Source organism: Leuciscus leuciscus, assembly GCF_965113295.1.
Source record: "Leuciscus leuciscus genome assembly, chromosome: 16".
In the NCBI taxonomy this organism is placed as follows: domain Eukaryota; kingdom Metazoa; phylum Chordata; class Actinopteri; order Cypriniformes; family Leuciscidae; genus Leuciscus; species Leuciscus leuciscus.
The window spans coordinates 3,512,008-3,532,571 of record NC_138740.1 but is presented as its reverse complement, the minus strand read 5'-3'; the positions used below and the strand labels follow the sequence as shown (position 1 = coordinate 3,532,571).

General features: G+C 40.5%; 2 long non-coding RNA genes across 2 annotated transcripts in view; one reads left to right on the top strand and one right to left on the bottom strand.

Moving 5' to 3' along the window:
• Positions 1 to 20,564, top strand: part of LOC309477998 — a 136,264-nt gene that overhangs the window by 75,910 nt on the left and 39,790 nt on the right. The gene's annotated exons all lie outside the window — the stretch shown is intronic.
• On the bottom strand, positions 1,261 to 2,448 carry LOC309478477. Its single transcript, XR_014199006.1, has 3 exons — positions 2,383 to 2,448; positions 1,670 to 1,735; positions 1,261 to 1,576 (listed from the first exon to the last, which is right to left on the bottom strand). It is a non-coding gene; the product is annotated as an uncharacterized lncRNA (long non-coding RNA).

The window sequence follows — 20,564 nt, the reverse complement described above, 5'->3', positions numbered from 1 at the left end:
AGGGAGATTAAGAACTTTAAAAACTTTTAAGACAGTGATGCCCTGAAAGGAATTTTTCGACGGACTGATGACACTAACTCCAGCATGCAAGAGACTGCACCTAATGCACCATTCATGCTTTTGTAGCTCTGATACTCTTGACACGAGAGATGTTAGCCCTTGTGCTGTTGACTTTTGCAGCAGAGCCGAGACTGTTATAGTCAAGAACAGTTCTTTGCCTCAGATTTTTTTTTTGTTCCTGTGTTCTGCTGAAATTCAGCTTCAGAGAGCTTACACAGAGTTCAGCAATAATCCACCACCAAAACTAAGATTGGACATTCTTGGTGGAGATCTTCTTTAGGTATGCAGCATACTCCATGGATAGCTTGATCAGGCAGCTGAGGCAGTGAGTAGGACACTTTGTTCTTGCCTAAATGTTGAATTGTGAAAACGTGTTATATGTTAAAAAAAAATTTAAGGAAGATGGGTATGTGTTCATTTTGTATTATTTGTTATCCAATGTCCTGATTGTTTATTTGTTTTACAAATATTTATGAAGATGCATGGTACCAATTACATTCATGTTTGAAATTTCAGATCAGAAGAAGGCACAAACTGATTACTGTACTATGCAGTGATGTCAAAATGTTAACCTTAAAAATGTGAAAAGAATGTCTGATCCCTGAAATTTGGATCCCTGTTACTTGGCACACAGGTTTTAAACTAAAAGTGTAACATGAGTAATAACCACAGAAAGTACAGTTTGGGAGGATGCATAAAACTGTTGCATTAATTTGTAAAGTGCTGTATATGTCATTATTTGTTTCTTTTGTCAGACTGGATGATGCTTTTGACTTGGGCAGCAAATTGCACACAATAAATGTTTGAAAATTTAACGTGTTTGACAGTTTATTCAATAGAATTAATGAAATGTAAGATAGTTATATAAAGCAAGTAATAACTATTTATTTGAAATGAGTAAAGTTTAATTAATACACAATCTTGAATCACAGTTCATTAGTTCACATAACCATTATTTAATTCATTCACATCAACTGAACATGATGGTGAAGCTTAAATAAAATGTTAACTTTTACGTTGGATTTATGTGATTAAATTGGATGGAAAATTGACATGTAATTGAAATACATAAGTTTTAACTTTTGGGGTTAAATATTTTTTTGAGTGTAGATAACAGTGTATCTGTCCAGCTGCGCCAAGAACTTTGACAGAATTGGCAATTTATGAATTCTAAAAAAATAATAATAATAAAAAAAAAAAGAGAGAAATAAAGATGGCCATGAAATATGCCTACTGTGGAGGAATTCATTGTAATTTACTATTTATTCTTGTGTAAATATCAATAACACTTACTTCATTTACTGTGAACAGTGCAGGCCACCTGGTTTGTAAATCAGACACCAATTGTCCTAAAAGTGCAAGTACAAGTCAATTACTATATATTACTATACACAAGGATGCCTGAACCTCACCCCAAAATGTCCATGTTTAAGCTTAGAATGTTTCAATAACTCATACCTACAGGATCATTCTGTGCCACACACTTTACATTGCCACATTTCCAAAACTCACATATCTGAAATTCAAAAAGAGAGGAAAAACAACAGACATCACACTTTTGCAAAGCAATTAAACGTCAAGTATAAATTATTACAAAAAAAACACATACCGTAATTGGGTGATTGTGCCAAACCAGAGCCAGAAATGTTGGAATAGTGTCACATCGATGAGGACTCTGAAATAGCAAAGACATACAGTTTTATTTTTTTGTAATGAAACTACAACTCAGCATGGAAAAAAATAAGCATTTTCCACTTAATTGAATCGTATAAATATAAACCTTTGCATGTGGATAACTTTCATATACAGTCGATTAAGTTTGTGCAACGGTTTGGCATGTTCAAAGGATTTTTCAAGCAAAGTAAAATTTAGGCCTAACTTACGTCGAGATGAATAAGTTACACGTTGTTATTAAAAATGACGCACATATTGTCATTCGACCGTAGGCCTATAAATGAACAAAGTTACAGATATTTTTTAAGATATTTGTTTTAACGAGAAATCCTATACAATTTTACCTGAAAACCTTAATTTGGGCCTACGTTCGATTGACTTTGTTTGTGCAACGCAAATATCATACGCGTAATCTGCCTAAATGCAAAAATGATGAACATACAGGTAACAGTTAGTCAGTCGACAAAAAATCTTACAAAAGATATTTTAACGTTACTCTTTATATAACTGGAAAGGCCGAAAAGGTTCATTCGTCTGAAGTGCAGTCACGGAAAAACTAAGATATTAATTAAATCAGATCCATCACATTTATAAAATAATAGTTGATGTTGAAGTCTAAATCATTTATAAATATAGAAAATAACTTACCTTGTTGAATATTCGACATCTGTTAAAGCAAATCGCTGACGCTGAATCTTGTATCGCACCTCCAAGCTCAACGACTGTTGCCGCCTGCGCTTTCACAATGTTTTTTTTTATTTTTTTTTATTTTTTTTTACTCTAGTGCGCATGCGCCACATCTGAATCTGCTCCTTATGGCAACAAATCAAGTATAGTGTATGTAATTTGATCAGTTTGGACTTGGATCCATTACATTCATGTTGTGTAAGAGTAATTCGCAACAATAATGATAATTTTATAAATTTTTTAATATATTTTAGTTAAATTGTTTGCTTAAAGTCAATTAGTGGCAAGAATCATTTTTAAGTCATCTCTTCTCTTCCCTCTCTCTTTCTCTCACAGTTTTTCACAGATAGTTCACTGTTGCACACGAACAGCCATTCGGTTAAACACTTTTTTTGAACAACATGTCTTGCAGCCATCAAAGATGCTTATCCATCAAACTGAGCATGTCCACCATGCCCTCCTGTTTCAGAGAAACAGAACCCTTAAGCCCCTTAGATGAGAATGAGCTCATCACAGCCCTCCGCACAGGGAGGTGGTGGGCAATAATGGAGGTAGAGGATCGTTTACGCTCATCATTTGAGAAGAACGGGTGTGGGCTCACTTCAGGCCAGTGGGGAATAGTGGAGGCCCCACAAGGAGCCCCAGCCACTGCTAGGTACCAGCAGGGAGAGCCTGTGCCTGCCCAGTCCCCTGCGGGAGCACCCATGCCAGACGGCTCCCCACAGGGAATACCTGTACCTAAAGCATTAGTGACCACTGTGTCCTCTGAGGAAGCACCTGTGCCTGCCTTGTCATCTGAGGAAGCACCCATGTATGCAGGATCCCCTGAGGAAGCACCAGTACCTGCCAGGTCCCCATTCAGGAGAAAAGTGAGGATCCCATATAACGTGCCCACCACGTCTCCAGAGGAAGTACCTGTGCCCAACTCATCCCAAGAGGAAGCACCTGTGCCCACAGCCTCCCCAGAGGAAACCCCAGTGCCCACCACATCCTCTGAGGAAGCACCTGTACCTGCCTCGTCCCAAGAGGAAGCACCCATGTCCACTGCCTCCCCAAGAAGCACATTTAATTCACTAGTAACTGACTTTAAACACATTGAAGAAGAGAAGGCTGAGTTCAGAAGAAAGCTCCAGACCTGGTTTCCTGGCATTGAAGGCAAGAACATCAGCGAGGTCCAAAACAACAAAAGATAGTTTTCTCTTAGATTATTAGTAGTGCTGTCAGTTAAATGCGTTATTAACGGCGTAATACCCAGACAAAAGATTCTCAATTGTGTCATATTTGCTCTGTCTTTTTCTTCAATAGATCTATGCAACTGTACGTTGGATGAATCATGCATAAACCTGGAAAAAAAATGTGTTTGAATTTTGCCACGGTTCTTTTTAAAAATGTTCTTCACCAGATCTGTAACCAACAACAGTTTTATGAGAAAATGAGAATTCATCAGCCATGACGGCCGCCTCATACGCAGTGTCAGGTTTACGCTCACTAATGTAAGTTGCAATACGATCTGAAATGGAACTCTTGAATTGTTCAAGCACCATTAATTCTTTTAAATCGTCAAGTGTTTTTACATCAGAAGCTACACACCAACGATTAAAATAGACCGAAATATCGTGTACAAAGTCAACATATGTCTGCTTTTCACTTTTCTTCCAGGACCTAAATCTTTGTCTATAGGAACCAGTTCAAAAGCCTCGAATTTAGTGATCTTAAAGAGCGCGATGGATTGTAGGGCGATAGAAGTTCCGTTAAATACCCAGGAGCTAAACCATTTAGGGCTTTATAGGTCAGTAGTAGTAATACTTTGTAATTGATACGGAACTTAATAGGTAACCAGTGTAGAGATGATAGAATTGGTGTTATAGGATCATATTTTCTTGACCATACAAATATACATACTGTATATTTATCACTTAAAAAATGAAGCGTCCATATTTATCACACTAACAAACTACGAACAAATCTTTATGAAATAACAATTGGCCGGACGACACAAACAAACTACAAACAAATCTTTATCAAATAACAATTGGCTGGACGAGCCCCCATATTTGTCATGACCGGCTCAAAGCCGTGACAAATAAGTGGAGGACATAGTAAAGGTTGGTAAAGTTGCAACAAATATTTATTAATATAAGTAGAAAAATATGTCAAACGAGAATCAATTACAAAATAACTAACAATTTCTGTCTGACAAACAATGTTAAAGTGTCAGACAGAACCAAACTCAAAGTTAATACAAAGGAGAACATAAACAAACAAAACAGAAACCAAACACAAAACGAACGGGAGCAAACAAGTCTCACAACGTCTTTCAGCTCTGGAGTTCTCCGAAGCACACTCATCATTCTCAAAGCCTAAGCTTATATATCAGTCTCCCGATGACCCTGCACAGGTGTACATCATTCTCCTGATGGGTCTCCCAGCCAGACCCACCGGTCGACAACAGCAGGAACAACCGGAGACTCGTCACAAGATAGTCCAGGTGCAGGTCCTTCATCAGATCTGGATACGGCCTGGATCCGGCGGACTGCGGTAAACCTCGGGATAAACAGAGAGACTAATATTAGCGTAGACGCCATTCTTCTTATGATGAAACGAGTACATCAGGATTTATGGGAAGTGTTCCCGGTTCCAGCTGATCTAATCTATGCAGCCTAACATTGAATTATAGAAGTCTATAATGTGTAATGTGTATGCTAGGTCAAAGAGATGTGTTTTTAGTCTAGCTTTGAACTGACAGAGTGTGTCTGCTTCCCGGACAATGTTAGGAAGCCTGTTCCAAAGTTTTGCCGCTAAATAGCAAAAGGATCTACCGCCAGCAGTCGATTTTGATATTCTAGGTATTATCAACTGGCCGGAATGTTGAGATCGCAGTAGACGTGAAGGACTATAATGCGTTAAGAGCTCGCTCAAGTACTACGGAGCTAAACCATTTAGTGCTTTGTAAGTAATCAGCAATATTTTAAAATGTATTCGATGTTTAATAGGGAGCCAATGCAGTGTTGACAGAACCGGGCTAATATGGTCATACTTCCTGGTTCTGGTAAGAACTCGAGCTGCTGCGTTTTGGACCAGCTGTAGTTTGTTTATTAAGCGTGCAGGGCAACCACCCATAATAGCATTACAATAATCTAGCCTTGAGGTCATGAACGCATGAACTAATTGTTCTGCATTTGTCAAAGAGAGCATATGACGTAATTTAGATATATTTTTAAGATGGAAAAATTTGGTTTTACAGATACTAGACACGTGACTTTCAAATGAAAGATTGGTATCAAAGAGCACACCCAGGTTCCTAACCGACGACGAAGACTTAACAGAGCAGCCATCAAGTGTTAGACAGTATTCTAGGTTATTACGTGAGGATGTTTTTTGTCCAATAATTAGAATCTCTGTTTTTTCTGAATTTAGTAGTAGGAAATTACTAGTCATCCAATTTTTCATATCAGCTATGCATTCCGTTAATTTAGTGAATTGGTAGTTTTCGTTAGGTTGTGAAGAAATATAGAGCTGAGTATCATCAGCATAACAATGAAAGCTAATTCCATGCTTCCTAATGATATCTCCTAATGGTAGCATGTACAGAGTGAACAGCAGTGGTCCCAGTACTGAGCCTTGTGGTACGCCATACTGAACTTGTGATCGATAAGACAACTGCTAAATATAACTTGATCAACATCACACATTAACCTGACATCGCTAGCTTCAATCTAAATCTTTATTGCTAGCACAACACGCTTGAAATTCACTAGCCTGTTAGAATAGGCTACCATCCGTGCGCTCTATTTATTATTTATTCTCTAGCATGCCCGCGCCTTCTGTTCGCTTTTTATTTATTTATTTATTCTCTAGCACGCCCGCGCCTTCTGTTCGCTTTCTATTTATTTATTTATTCTCTAGCGCGCTCGCACCTTCCGTGCGCTCTTTATTTTTATTTTTTTTATTTTTTATTTTTTTATCTCGCACCTTTTACGAGTTCATCAAAAAACTTTGGTGAGTATCAGTCAACAAACACGGTGAGTCATGTCATCTTCTCCTCTTATTGTCACCTGCACCTCATGTAACATGTATAGCATAGCCTTCTCTGCCAGCACAGGATTTACATGTGATAAATGCAGGGAGATAGTAAAGCTGACGGGGAAGATTTCAGAGCTAGAGACACGCATCCAAACTTGAATCGAGGTTAATTGTAAGAGTGCAAGGGCTTTAGATACTACTTTGGATGTGACTAGCTTAGTGAACTCTGTACATTGTTCGGCCCCGTGCAGCAGGGCAATTGGGTGACGGTGAGGCGCTGTAGTCGCGGGACAAAACACCGCTCTTCCGTTACGATTACAACATCAAACAGATTCTCCCCCCAAAGTGAAACACCCACTGAGAATCCTGTTGATTGTGCCCTAGTTATTGGCGGTTCTATTACACGGAACGTGAAAATAGAGACACCAGCCACCATAGACACATGTTTGCCGGGAGCCAGAGCGCCTGACATCAGAGCAAATTTAAAAGTGCTGGCTAATGCTAATCGTAAATTCTCTAAAATTATTATTCACGTCGGCACTAATGATGTTAGGCTCCGCCAGTCGGAGATCACTAAAATTAACATTAAAGAGGTGTGTGAACTTGCAAGTACGATGTCAGGCACTGTAATTTGCTCTGGCCCCCTTCCTGTTCGCAGGAGTGATGAGATAGTTAGTAGACTGTCCTCCCTCAATGGCTGGCTGTCTGATTGGTGTCCGCGTAATAATATAGAATTCATTGACAATTGGACAAGTTTTTGGGGCAGACCTGACCTGTTGAAAAGAGATGGTATTCATCCCTCCTGGGATGGTGCTGCTCTTCTCTCTAGTAATATGGCACATAGTCTTAGAGCTCAAACATGAATTGGGGCTCAGGTCAGGAAGCAGACAGACTGGCTAAACCGACCGTCTGCCAGCCGTCTCACGTCACCAAGGTCAAATAAATCCCATCACATAGAGCCTCTTTCACCTAGATATCATCATATAGAGACTTGTGAATTGATGTTCAACAAATAAAAAACAGATATAAAACAAATGAGCAAATGATAAAGCTTGGGTAGCTGAATATTAGATCCCTTACTTCAAAAGCTATTGTTAATGATATGATTACAGATTATAACCTAGGTGTGCTGTGTTTGACAGAAACCTGGCTAAAACCAAACGATTACATTACTTTAAATGAGTCCACCCGGCAAGATTACAGTTATAAACATGAACCTCGTCTGAAAGGCAAAGGGGGAGCTGTTGCTGTTATTTATAGTAATATTTTTGGAATTACTAAGAAGTCTAGTTTCAAATATAATTCTTTTGAAGTGTTGGTGCTTAAAGGGATACTTCAGGATTTAGCATTAAGCTTTGTATTAGTAGAAAACCAGTAGTATTTTCGAATTACCGTGCTTTCCACCCTCATATCCCCCTGAGACGAGAGATTTATGTATTTTTTTGTCTGGAAAAAATCCTCCGATGACGCAAAAATCGTCATTTTGCGTCATCTGAGGATTTTTTTGGCCAGAGGCTAAAGACTACAGCCAGTAGTAGGGGCTGTCCCGCATGTGTTCAACCCGCCCATAGAGGGTGGGATCTCACTCACAGAATGTACACATAGTGTCAGCCATCTTTTTTTGGAAGCTAAGCTAGCAGGCTCTTGTTCTGTGGAGAAAGCTGAGTAGTAGGAGAAAGCTGAGTAGTTACCATCCTCTTTTTCCTGGACATGTCCGGCCGTCGAGATCGTCCAAAATGTCCGGGATTCGGCTTTTGCTTTCTGCAGTCGCCATTCATTGTTTACATGCACACCTTTTGTTTCAATCTAACTGAATTAATTCCGATTGGTGAATCTGGATGTAGTGTTTACATGAACGCTAAACAAGTGATCGGTTGATGTGCGAATTAACATTGCTAAGAAAATTCCCGCTCCTCCGTGAGAGATACGAGACCAGTGCGTCTCAGTAATCACGCCACTGGCCTCTCATCGTTCTCCCGCGCCCCTCAGCCTCGTCCTGCTCGCCACAGTAAACATAATGAATGGCGACTGTAGAACGCATAAGCCAAATCCCGGACATTTTGGGCGATCTCGAAATCCCGGGCAGACTCGTCATCACGGAGACTCACTAGTAGCCTAGCCTTGTTGTTTTCAACTGCGCTCTCTTACCGGTAGGCGTGGCTTGGGAGTGGCCTCCTAGGGCAGCGAAGCAAGTGCATTCTGGGAGTTGTTGTCTTTCATCCACATAAGCCAAAAATCTATTTTCTGGCTTTTCTCAGTCTAGAAAGCTCCAAATTCAAAAAATAATTTCACATTTCTTCTACATAAATGACCCATTTTAAATACAATTCATCTTTCCAGAGGTGAAGTATCCCTTTAATATAGCAATATATAGGCCTAGTGTAAATGATAAATCACGTTTGAGATTTGTGCTGGCTACTGTATACAGGCCACCAGGGCACCATACAGACTTTATCAAAGAATTTGCTGACTTTCTATCAGAGTTATAGTATATATTAGTACTGGCTGCTGATAAAGTCATAATTGTTGGTGATTTTAATATACATATAGATAACGAAAAAGATGCATTGGGATTGGCATTTAAAGACATTCTTAACTCTATTGGATGGAGTTAGACAACACGTGTCAGGACCTACTCATTGTTGTAATCATACCCTAGATCTAATATTATCACACGGAATCAGTGTTGATGCCGTTGAAATTCTGCAGCAGAGCGATGACATCTCAGATCATTATCTAGTCTCGTGTAAACTTCATTTAGCCAAGGCTGCAAAGCCGACTCCGTGTTACAAATATGTTAGACCTATCACTTCTGCCACTAAAGATTGCTTTATTAATAATCTTCCTGATCAGTTTCATCATCTCAGCATCCCAGACAGCTTAGAAGAACTCGATATTGTGACAGAACTCTCTCTTTTCCAGCACTTTAGACACAGTTGCTCCGTTGCGCTTAAAGAAGATTAAAGAAAATATTCCAACGCCGTGGTACAACGAGCACACTCGGGGCCTTAAGAGAGCAGCCAGAAAAATGGAGCGCAACTGTAAGAAAACAAAACTAGAGGTATTTCGCATTTCATTAAAAGAAGAGTAATGGGGTGGTGGTGGCGCGTAATGGGGTGGTGGTGGCGCAATGGATAAGACACATGCCTTTGGTGTGAGAGACCCGGGTTCGAATCCACTGTGAGACACCAATGTGTCCCTGAGCAAGACACTTAACCCCTAGTTGCTCCAGAGGCGTGCGACCTCTGACATATATAGCAATTGTAAGTCGCTTTGTATAAAAGCGTCAGCTAAATGAATAAATGTAAATGTAAATGTAAGAGAGCTCGATTGCATACAGAGAGGCCTTAAAAGCTGCTAGATCTGCTTATTTTTCAACCCTATTAGAAGAAAATAAACAAAACCCTAGGTATTTATTTGAAACAGTGGCTAAACTAACGAAAAATAAAGCCTCAAGCCCAGAAGTTTCCAAGCAGCACAGCAGTAATGACTTCTTCACTTACAAGATTGATAATATCAGGGAGAAAATTATAACTATGCAACCGTCTACTACAGTATCGCATCAGGCAGTGCATTGTAGTGTCCCTAAGGAAAAATTTGATTCATTCATTGCTATAGAAGAGGAAGAATTCGTTAAACTCGTTAAATCATCTAAATCGACAACATGTACTGTATGTTAGACCCTATACCGACTAAGCTACTGAAAGACATGCTTCCAGAGGTCATAGATCCTCTTCTTAATATCATTAATTCATCTTTGTCATTAGGATACGTACCAAAAACTTTTAAGCTGGCTATGATTAAACCGCTTGTTAAAAAAATGCAACTTGATCGTACAGAATTAGTCAATTACAGGCCGATCTCGAATCTACCTTTTCTGTCAAAGATACTAGAAAAGGCGGTATCCTTACAACCATGTTCCTTTTTAGAAAGAAATATCTGTGAGGATTTTCAGTCAGGATTTAGACCGTACCATAGTACTGAGACAGCTCTCATTAGAGTTACAAATTGGATCAGATCGGAACCACGATCGGATGATAAGAGCAAATCATTTGTAACTCTAATGAGAGCCGTCTCAGTACTATGGTACGGTCTAAATCCTGACTGAAAATCCTCACAGATATCATTTCTTTCTAAAAAGGAACATGGTTGTAAGGATACCGCCTTTTCTAGTATCTTTGACAGAAAAGGTAGATTCGAGATCGGCCTGTAATTGACTAATTCTGTACGATCAAGTTGCATTTTTTTAACAAGCGGTTTAATCATAGCCAGCTTAAAAGTTTTTGGTACGTATCCTAATGACAAAGATGAATTAATGATATCAAGAAGAGGATCTATGACCTCTGGGAGCATCTCTTTCAGTAGCTTAGTCGGTATAGGGTCTAACATACATGTTGTCGATTTAGATGATTTAAAGAGTTTAACGAATTCTTCTTCTTCTATAGCAATGAATGAATACAATTTTTCCATAGGGACACTACAATGCACTGCCTGATGCGATACTGTAGTAGACGGTTGCATAGTTATAATTTTCTCCCTGATATTATCAATCTTGTAAGTTAATAAGTCATTACTGCTGTGCTGCTTGGAAACTTCTGGGCTTGAAGCTTTATTTTTCGTTAGTTTAGCCACTGTTTCAAATAAATACCTAGGGTTTTGTTTATTTTCTTCTAATAGGGTTGAAAAATAAGCAGATCTAGCAGCTTTTAAGGCCTCTCTGTATGCAATCGAGCTCTCTTCTTTTAATGAAATGCGAAATACCTCTAGTTTTGTTTTCTTACAGTTGCGCTCCATTTTTCTGGCTGCTCTCTTAAGGCCCCGAGTGTGCTCGTTGTACCACGGCGTTGGACTATTTTCTTTAATCTTCTTTAAGCGCAACGGAGCAACTGTGTCTAAAGTGCTGGAAAAGAGAGAGTTCTGTCACAACATCGAGTTCTCCTAAGCTATCTGGGATGCTGAGATGATGAAACTGATCAGGAAGATTATTATAAAGCAATCTTTAGTGGCAGAAGTGATAGGTCTAACATATTTGTAACACGGAGTCGGCTTTGCAGCCTTGGCTAAATGAAGTTTACACGAGACTAGATAATGATCTGAGATGTCATCGCTCTGCTGCAGAATTTTAACGGCATCAACACTGATTCCGTGTGATAATATTAGATCTAGGGTATGATTACGACAATGAGTAGGTCCTGACACGTGTTGTCTAACTCCATCCAATAGAGTTAAGAATGTCTTTAAATGCCAATCCCAATGCATCTTTTTCGTTATCTACATGTATATTAAAATCACCAACAATTATGACTTTATCAGCAGCCAGTACTAATATATACCATAACTCTGATAGAAAGTCAGCAAATTCTTTGATAAAGTCTGTATGGTGCCCTGGTGGCCTGTATACAGTAGCCAGCACAAATCTCAAACGTGATTTATCATTTACACTAGGCCTATATATTGCTATATCAAAGGGATACTTCACCTCTGGAAAGATGAATTGTATTTAAAATGGGTCATTTATGTAGAAGAAATGTGAAATAATTTTTGAATTTGGAGCTTTCTAGACTGAGAAAAGCCAGAAAATAGATTTTTGGCTTATGTGGATGAAAGACAACAACTCCCAGAATGCACTTGCTTCGCTGCCCTAGGAGGCCACTCCCAAGCCACGCCTACCGGTAAGAGAGCGCAGTTGAAAACAACAAGGCTAGGCTACTAGTGAGTCGCCGTGATGACGAGTCTGCCCGGGATTTCGAGATCGCCCAAAATGTCCGGGATTTGGCTTTTGCGTTCTATAGTCGCCATTCATTATGTTTACTGTGGCGAGCAGGACGAGGCTGAGGGGCGCGGGAGAACGGTGCGAGGCCGGTGGCGTGATTACTGAGACGCACTGGTCTCGTATCTCTCACGGAGGAGTGGGAATTTTCTTAGCAATGTTAAAACGCACATCAACCGATCACTTGTTTAGCGTTCATGTAAACCCTACATCCAGATTCACCAATCGGAATTAATTCAGTTAGATTGAAACAAAAGGTGTGCATGTAAACAATGAATGGCGACTGCAGAAAGCAAAAGCCGAATCCCGGACATTTTGGACGATCTCGACGGCCGGACATGTCCGGGAAAAAGAGGATGGTAACCCCTACTACTCAGCTTTCTCCTACTACTCAGCTTTCTCCACAGAACAAGAGCCTGCTAGCTTAGCTTCCAAAAAAAGATGGCTGACACTATGTGTACATTCTGTGAGTGAGATCCCACCCTCTATGGGCGGGTTGAACACATGCGGGACAAGCTCCTCCTACTGGCTGTAGTCTTTAGCCTCTGGCCCAAAAAATCCTCAGATGACGCAAAATTAAGATTTTTGCGTCATCTGAGGATTTTTTTCAGACAAAAAAATACATAAATCTCTCGTCTCAGGGGGATATGAGGGTGGAAAGCACGGTAATTCGAAAATACTACAGGTTTTCTACTAATACAAAGCTTAATGCTAAATCCTGAAGTATCCCTTTAAGCACCAACACTTCAAAAGAATTATATTTGAAACTAGACTTCTTAGAAATTCCAAAAATATTACTATAAATAACAGCAACAGCTCCCCCTTTGCCTTTCAGACGAGGTTCATGTTTATAACTGTAATCTTGCGGGGTGGACTCATTTAAAGTAATGTAATCGTTTGGTTTTAGCCAGGTTTCTGTCAAACACAGCACACCTAGGTTATAATCTGTAATCATATCATTAACAATAAGTGCTTTTGAAGTAAGGGATCTAATATTCAGCAACCCAAGCTTTATCATTTGCTCATTTGTTTTATATCTGTTTTTTATTTGTTGAACATCAATTCACAAGTCTCTATATGATGATATCTAGGTGAAAGAGGCTCTATGTGATGGGATTTATTTGACCTTGGTGACGTGAGACGGCTGGCAGACGGTCGGTTTAGCCAGTCTGTCTGCTTCCTGACCTGAGCCCCAATTCATGTTTGAGCTCTAAGACTATGTGCCATATTACTAGAGAGAAGAGCAGCACCATCCCAGGAGGGATGAATACCATCTCTTTTCAACAGGTCAGGTCTGCCCCAAAAACTTGTCCAATTGTCAATGAATTCTATATTATTACGCGGACACCAATCAGACAGCCAGCCATTGAGGGAGGACAGTCTACTAACTATCTCATCACTCCTGCGAACAGGAAGGGGGCCAGAGCAAATTACAGTGCCTGACATCGTACTTGCAAGTTCACACACCTCTTTAATGTTAATTTTAGTGATCTCCGACTGGCGGAGCCTAACATCATTAGTGCCGACGTGAATAATAATCTTAGAGAATTTACGATTAGCATTAGCCAGCACTTTTAAATTTGCTCTGATGTCAGGCGCTCTGGCTCCCGGCAAACATGTGTCTATGGTGGCTGGTGGCTCCATTTTCACGTTCCGTGTAATAGAACCGCCAATAACTAGGGCACATTCAACAGGATTCTCAGTGGGTGTTTCACTGTGGGGGGAGAATCTATTTGATGTTGTAATCGGAACGGAAGAGCGGTGTTTTGTCCCGCGACTACAGCGTCTCACCGTCACCCAATTGCCCTGCTGCACGGGGCCGAACAATGTACAGAGTTCACTAAGCTAGTCACATCCAAAGTAGTATCTAAAGCCCTTGCACTCTTACAATTAACCTCGATTAAAGTTTGGATGCGTGTCTCTAGCTCTGAAATCTTCCCCGTCAGCTTGACTATCTCCCTGCATTTATCACATGTAAATCCTGTGCTGGCAGAGAAGGCTATGCTATACATGTTACATGAAGTGCAAGTGACAACAAGAGGAGAAGATGACATGACTCACCGTGTTTGTTGACTGATCCTACTCACCTAAGGCTTGATGAACTCGTAAAAAGGCGCGAGTGAGTTTGCGAACAGGCTAGCGAATTACTAGCGTGTTGTGCTAGCAATAACGATTTAGATTGAAGCTAGCGATGTCAGGTTAATGTGTGATGTTGAGTAAGCTATATTTAGCAGTATAAACAACAAGGAATGATAGTAAATAATGATTCAAAACAGAAAGATATACGAAGCTTACAGACGCAAGCCAACTCAGCAGCAGCAACGAGGCAGACAGGAGCAATCGATCAGACAGGAGCAATCGAACCCCTGATAGATTTCTATGAAACCCTGATAGAAGAGGCTTTGCAGAACATCCACAAACACAATCACACAGAATGGCCCAAGGCCTTTGAGATGGCTGCTGGTTGGGCGGGTAGAAATTTTCATAGCCGAATTAGTATGGAGGCAATCGAGCAGGCAGAAATCACGGCGGAAATGCCGAACACTTCGACAGCACAGGTGGTAGAAGTTACACGCGCACCGACTTATGCGGAAATAGTAACATTGGGCGGACATACAAGACAATCCATCGGCAACAATCCATCAGGGACGCTGGAAAACGTGGAAGGACAACATCTTCATCTCTTTGAAGGGTTTTAAAACCAGTCATGATGTAAAATGGCATCTAAGGTGATCCCTGACCCTTTGTCGAGAAGTTTCTCAAGAAGATCCAGGCATTCTGTCAAAGTTTTCAAAAAACAGTTGATTAGTCATGTTTGTCCTTATAGACACTCACAAACAGATTTTGAGAAATGTAGTTCATGTAAGGTCATGTTACCATGAAATTCACAGCATTTCTTGCTGTTACTATGATATTCTCTGGATGCCCATGAACGTTTATTCTATTATTGCTAAACATTCATTGTCAATATGCTGTGTTTTACACTTTGCTCATCATGGACACTAATAATTTTACTGAGCTCTTCATGTTTTTAAGCAAAGTTATTTCTATTTCGTTCTTGTTGTTGGTCTCACCTTTGGACAGATGTGGCCTTTGCCAAAACCAACGGCCTATTCTTTTGACCAGCTGATCCAGCAGTAGGTGTATGTCCTCCTCAGTCGGGACCCACTCAGCGGACTTTCTGACCTCTGTTTTTAATATGGGTTCATCAGCACCTGTAAGAATACATTTCCAGTGTTTAGTAAAACATCATCAAACACATCAACAGTGAACAGTCATTCATTGAAGCCATTAGTTGATTAATCGCATGTTTATATTAATTTAATTACTTAAATATATTTGGGGCTAAACCACATACTTTGGGCTTAAAGAGTTAATTTAGCAATTTACTTTACAACTGATGTTTCTAGGCTTTCAACTATATCTTATACTGTACAGGTGTATCAATTACCAAATTACAATTTAATAAAACGATTCTTGGAGAATTTCATGAAGAATAAAGTTGTCAACTTACCAATTTCACCAGCTTCTCAGGCCGGCTCTTCTTAATACAACGGATGATCACCTAAAAAATGAAGAAAATTGTTGCAAACGTAAGTAATCTGAATCCATTTTTGTTTGTGTGCATGGTAATCTACAATCTTTACATTTCTGATGAAAACTGCAAACACTGATGTTTATGTCGGGAATGAAAGACTAAAGATAGAAGGAAACAAGAGGGGAAAAGTTTGAGCAACATACTTGTTTCTCATCCGAGATTCGAACTCCCTTATAATCACTGCGATCGCCTCTGGATTTCAGTTTCCGTCCCACTTCATAAAGAGATTCAAATGATCCTGAAAAACACACGTTAGCATGTTAATATACAGCATGAGATTCCAGCAGCAAACACACCTGAGATCAGGTGAGGAACCGACAGGAGTAGAGATTAAACTAAAGCCAGAAGCATCAGGCAGAAATGGAGATGAATCAGAGTGATAATAATAAACACTCACTGTCTCTCCGTATGAAGTTGTGCGGGACTCGAGCGGGTCTGTCGGCCTGGATTAGGATTCGAGCGCGGCGGGTCTGTTGGCCTGGACTCGAGCGGGGCGGGTCTGTCGGCATGGACTCGAGCGGGTCTGTCGGCCTGGACTCGAGCGGGTCTGTCGGCCTGGACTCGAGCGGGTCTGTCGGCCTGGACTCGAGCGGGTCTGTCGGCCTGGACTCGAGCGGGTCTGTCGGCCTGGACTCGAGCGGGTCTGTCGGCCTGGTCTCGAGCGGGTCTGTCGGCCTGGACTCGAGCGGGTCTGTCGGCCTGGACTCGAGCGGGTCTGTCGGCCTGGACTCGAGCGGGTCTGTCGGCCTGGACTCGAGCGGGTCTGTCGGCCTGGACTCGAGCGGGTCTGTCGGCCTGGACTCGAGCGGGTCTGTCGGCCTGGACTCGAGCGGGTCTGTCGGCCTGGACTCGAGCGGGTCTGTCGGCCTGGACTCGAGCGGGTCTGTCGGCCTGGTCTCGAGCGGGTCTGTCGGCCTGGACTCGAGCGGGTCTGTCGGCCTGGACTCGAGCGGGTCTGTCGGCCAGGACTCGAGCGGGTCTGTCGGCCCGGACTCGAGCGGGTCTGTCGGCCCGGACTCGAGCGGGTCTGTCGGCCCGGACTCGAGCGGGTCTGTCGGCCTGGACTTGAGCGGGTCTGTCGGCCTGGACTTGAGCGGGTCTGTCGGCCTGGACTCGAGCGGGGCAGGTGTGTCGGCCTGGACTCGAGCGGGGCGGGTCTGTCGGCCTGGACTCGAGCGGGTCTGTCGGCCTGGTCTCGAGCGGGTCTGTCGGCTTGGTCTCGAGCGGGTCTGTAGGCCTGGTCTCGAGCGGGTCTGTAGGCCTGGACTCGAGCGGGTCTGTCGGCTCGACACTGGGTGTGTGTGGAAGCTCCTGCGACGGCACAAAAGCACACACTTGGGTTTCGTTGGTTTGGAAGAGACGTTTCCCAGCATTCCACACTCTCGAGACGCCAGCACGGAAACTCATCAATCTTGATTGCTTTCCTGCAAACAACAATATTGATTAGAAACATGTGTTTTATTAGCACAGATTACAGCTGAGTGATTGTCCTCATGTACAGCTGCTTTATGTTGCTAGATCAAAACAAATGGGGGAAAACATTTGTGAAAAACAGTATTTTATTCATATGTTATGCTATGTCCTCTGTAGTGGACACCGGGACTCAGTTGTTTAAAAATAAAAGGAATTTATTTTAGGATTAATTTATTTTTCATTCACCAATCAATTTTTAGGTTTCAGGATTTTTTTGATACATGAACTGATATGCCATTTTACTTTATGCAATATGAGGGTAAAATGGCCATAAATGTCATTCCCATTCAGTACAATGTATCAATACACTATCTAATTTGCATATTTATGCATTTTTCAAAGCAGCTTTACAGAAAGTGCATGAGTCCATATTACAATTTAGAGTCTGTTATCAGAGGAAATGGTCCAAGTTATGCATTTTAGAAATGTACATATAGTCACAGTTAGCTAAAAAACAAACAATTTAAACAATGTAACAATTTAATGCAGAAACAATGAGTTCATTGAAGTAATGAATACTTGTTTGTTAACAAATGATTATGACATTTAGAAAATATATCATTGGTGCCAAATTTTGCAAAATACTCCTCTCGTGCTATGATCATTAAATGGCTTTCCTGGGGTAAATGTGGCAAATGTTCTCCAGCTATTTTATTGACCATTTCCACGAGTGAAAAACACTGAATGATCGACATTCTGTATGAGGCAGAAACATTTCGGTAAGTTGTAACTTAGCCTACTGTATCTTTCAACACACCTATCGTTCGTTCGTGTTTATTTACTATTAACTAGTAGTAGTAAGAGTAAGAGATGATGTGAAAATGGATGTGTGGCGTGAGAGCGTGTGAAGTGTCAATTGCGTGTCATTTGGCAGCCCTGGTGTGTGTGTGTGTGTGTGTGTGTGTGTGTGTGTGTGTGTGTGTGTGTGTGTGTGTGTGTGAAAGCACCTGTGTTGTCCTCCGACGCGACTCTAGGGGGAGATCTGCAGATATCCTCATCCATTGGGAAGTGTTCAGAGATGGTGCAGATCCTGGACTTTATCACTGTTTGACTCTGAGTCTGAGTTTCTACAATGTTTGACTAATAACTCTGAGTCTGGTAATCGCTGCACTGACCTGAACAACTGCCTGTGATGTCATATGGAGCTCGCGCTGCCTGTGACGTCACAGCGGCTGCTCTGGGCGCGGCCGATCGATCGCCGCGAACACATTTAAAGGGACATTCACCCAAAAACAAAAAAAGTCATAATTTAATCACACTCATGTCATGTCGGTCCAAACGCGTGACACTTTTGGTCGTCTTTGGAACACAAATTAAGATATTTTTAATTAAATCTGACAGATTTCCACGCAACAGAGTGAAAGAGATTGTTAAACTATAATCCATTTAAATCGAGCGACCATTTAGTCCAAATCTCCTGAAGAGACTCGATCGTTTTATATGACGAACAGATTTAATTTAGGCTTTTATTCTCTGCTGTAAAAAACAAACCCTCTAATGTTAGCGTTATAGGGAATTGTATTGTTTTTATGTCCAAAACCACACTGCATTCGTTTATTAATCAGCATTTATTCAGTGTTACACAGCCAATACATTTTGAACATTAGGCTACAGATTCTTTAACCATGTACAGTATTTCAAAGTCATTAGTAGAGAAAACTGAACACATCAATTCATAAATTAAACAATATAATAAGTGAATGAAGAGGATAATCATGATTCATTGGTATAGTTTAATAATGATTTAATCCATGATACTCTGCATAATTTGGCCCAAAACATAAAGACATTATGAAAAGATTGAGCAGTCACTGCAGATCTGAGTGTCCTGTATAAATGAGGTTGATGTAGGCTACTTTAATTCTGATACTTTCATTTCAATTCTGTGGTTTGTTCATTTACTTGGAGCTTAGGCACTGCATTGGTTATAGCCTGAAATTGATATCAACTGTAAACGTATATATTGCTCCATGATGATCAAAAAGGACGTTGATTCAGGGATGTTGTACTTGATGAAATCATGTTCACCCATATCCTACTAAATCCCTTTGCACATACTGTTTGCCCTGAATGTCCTTTTACAGTTTTTCTCAGTCACTTTGGTACATTTCTTGAATCATCCTTAACATTTGCAATAGCCTACCAGTAAATGCATTTCTCAAAATAATTAATACTTGCAGCACCACACAGTGGATTTAAATGCTTGTAACTTGCTCAAAATCCTTAATTCATCTCTCAAAAGTCAGTATTCATGTCAATGAACATACTAGTGCCATCAGAATGAAAAGTCCTTGTGTCATTGTTCACAAACAAGATAGTCAAAATACTTAGTCATGTTGTCAATATAAAAGTGTACTCGTTCAGTATTTTCAGATTTAAACTATATGGCTACGATTTATATAGTCTTGTCTTTTTCTTTATATCACAATGAATGACATACATATACATATATATATATATATATGGGTGATTCTCCAACTACAGGCACTTTTGTGTCCTTGGCCTTTTTTTAAAAAACAAATAAACAAACAAATGCACAAATAAATTGTCATTATGAAGTTCATGCTCCAACATCCTAGTAACCACCAAATCTTGCCCCTGTTTTCTTTTTAAAATGTTTTTGCAAGGCTGTTTATTAGCAGATTTTGCAGTTCTATGCTTCTCCCCAACCCAGACGGGCCCTCTTTGAATGTTAAAAAATTATATTAAAGGATTGATTTAAAAATATTTTTTAACATGTTTTTCTTAAGGACAAATAAAATAATATCATACCATCGAAATTCCATTTGTATATCACAATTTTAAACTATTTTTAGAATAATATAAGGCTGTCCCCAGGTTTTCCGTCATTTCCACCTCCCTCAACAAAATCCACCTCAAAAGATCCACCTTAAATATTTTATTTACTTGGTAACCATGGAAATAATAGTGAAAAGGATGTATTAGATGAAACTTCAGGCACATAATCAAGCTCAAGCTTTTATACAGAGTATTTTTATTCAGCGTCATTTCCACCTTGGCTGTAGTTCGGTTGAATTATGTACAATTCGGTTGAATTATGTACAATGAGAGAGAGAGAGAGAGAGAGAGAGAGAGAGAGAGAGAGAGAGAGAGAGAGAGAGAGAGAGAGAGAGAGAGAGAGAGAGAGAGAGAGAGAGATTTCCTCTACTACAAAACTCACTCAAACATAAATTTGAAGACATCCATCAATGTCAACATCACAAATACATTTTTTTATGCCCCATTTACCTCTGAAAACATCCAAATCATTAACCAACT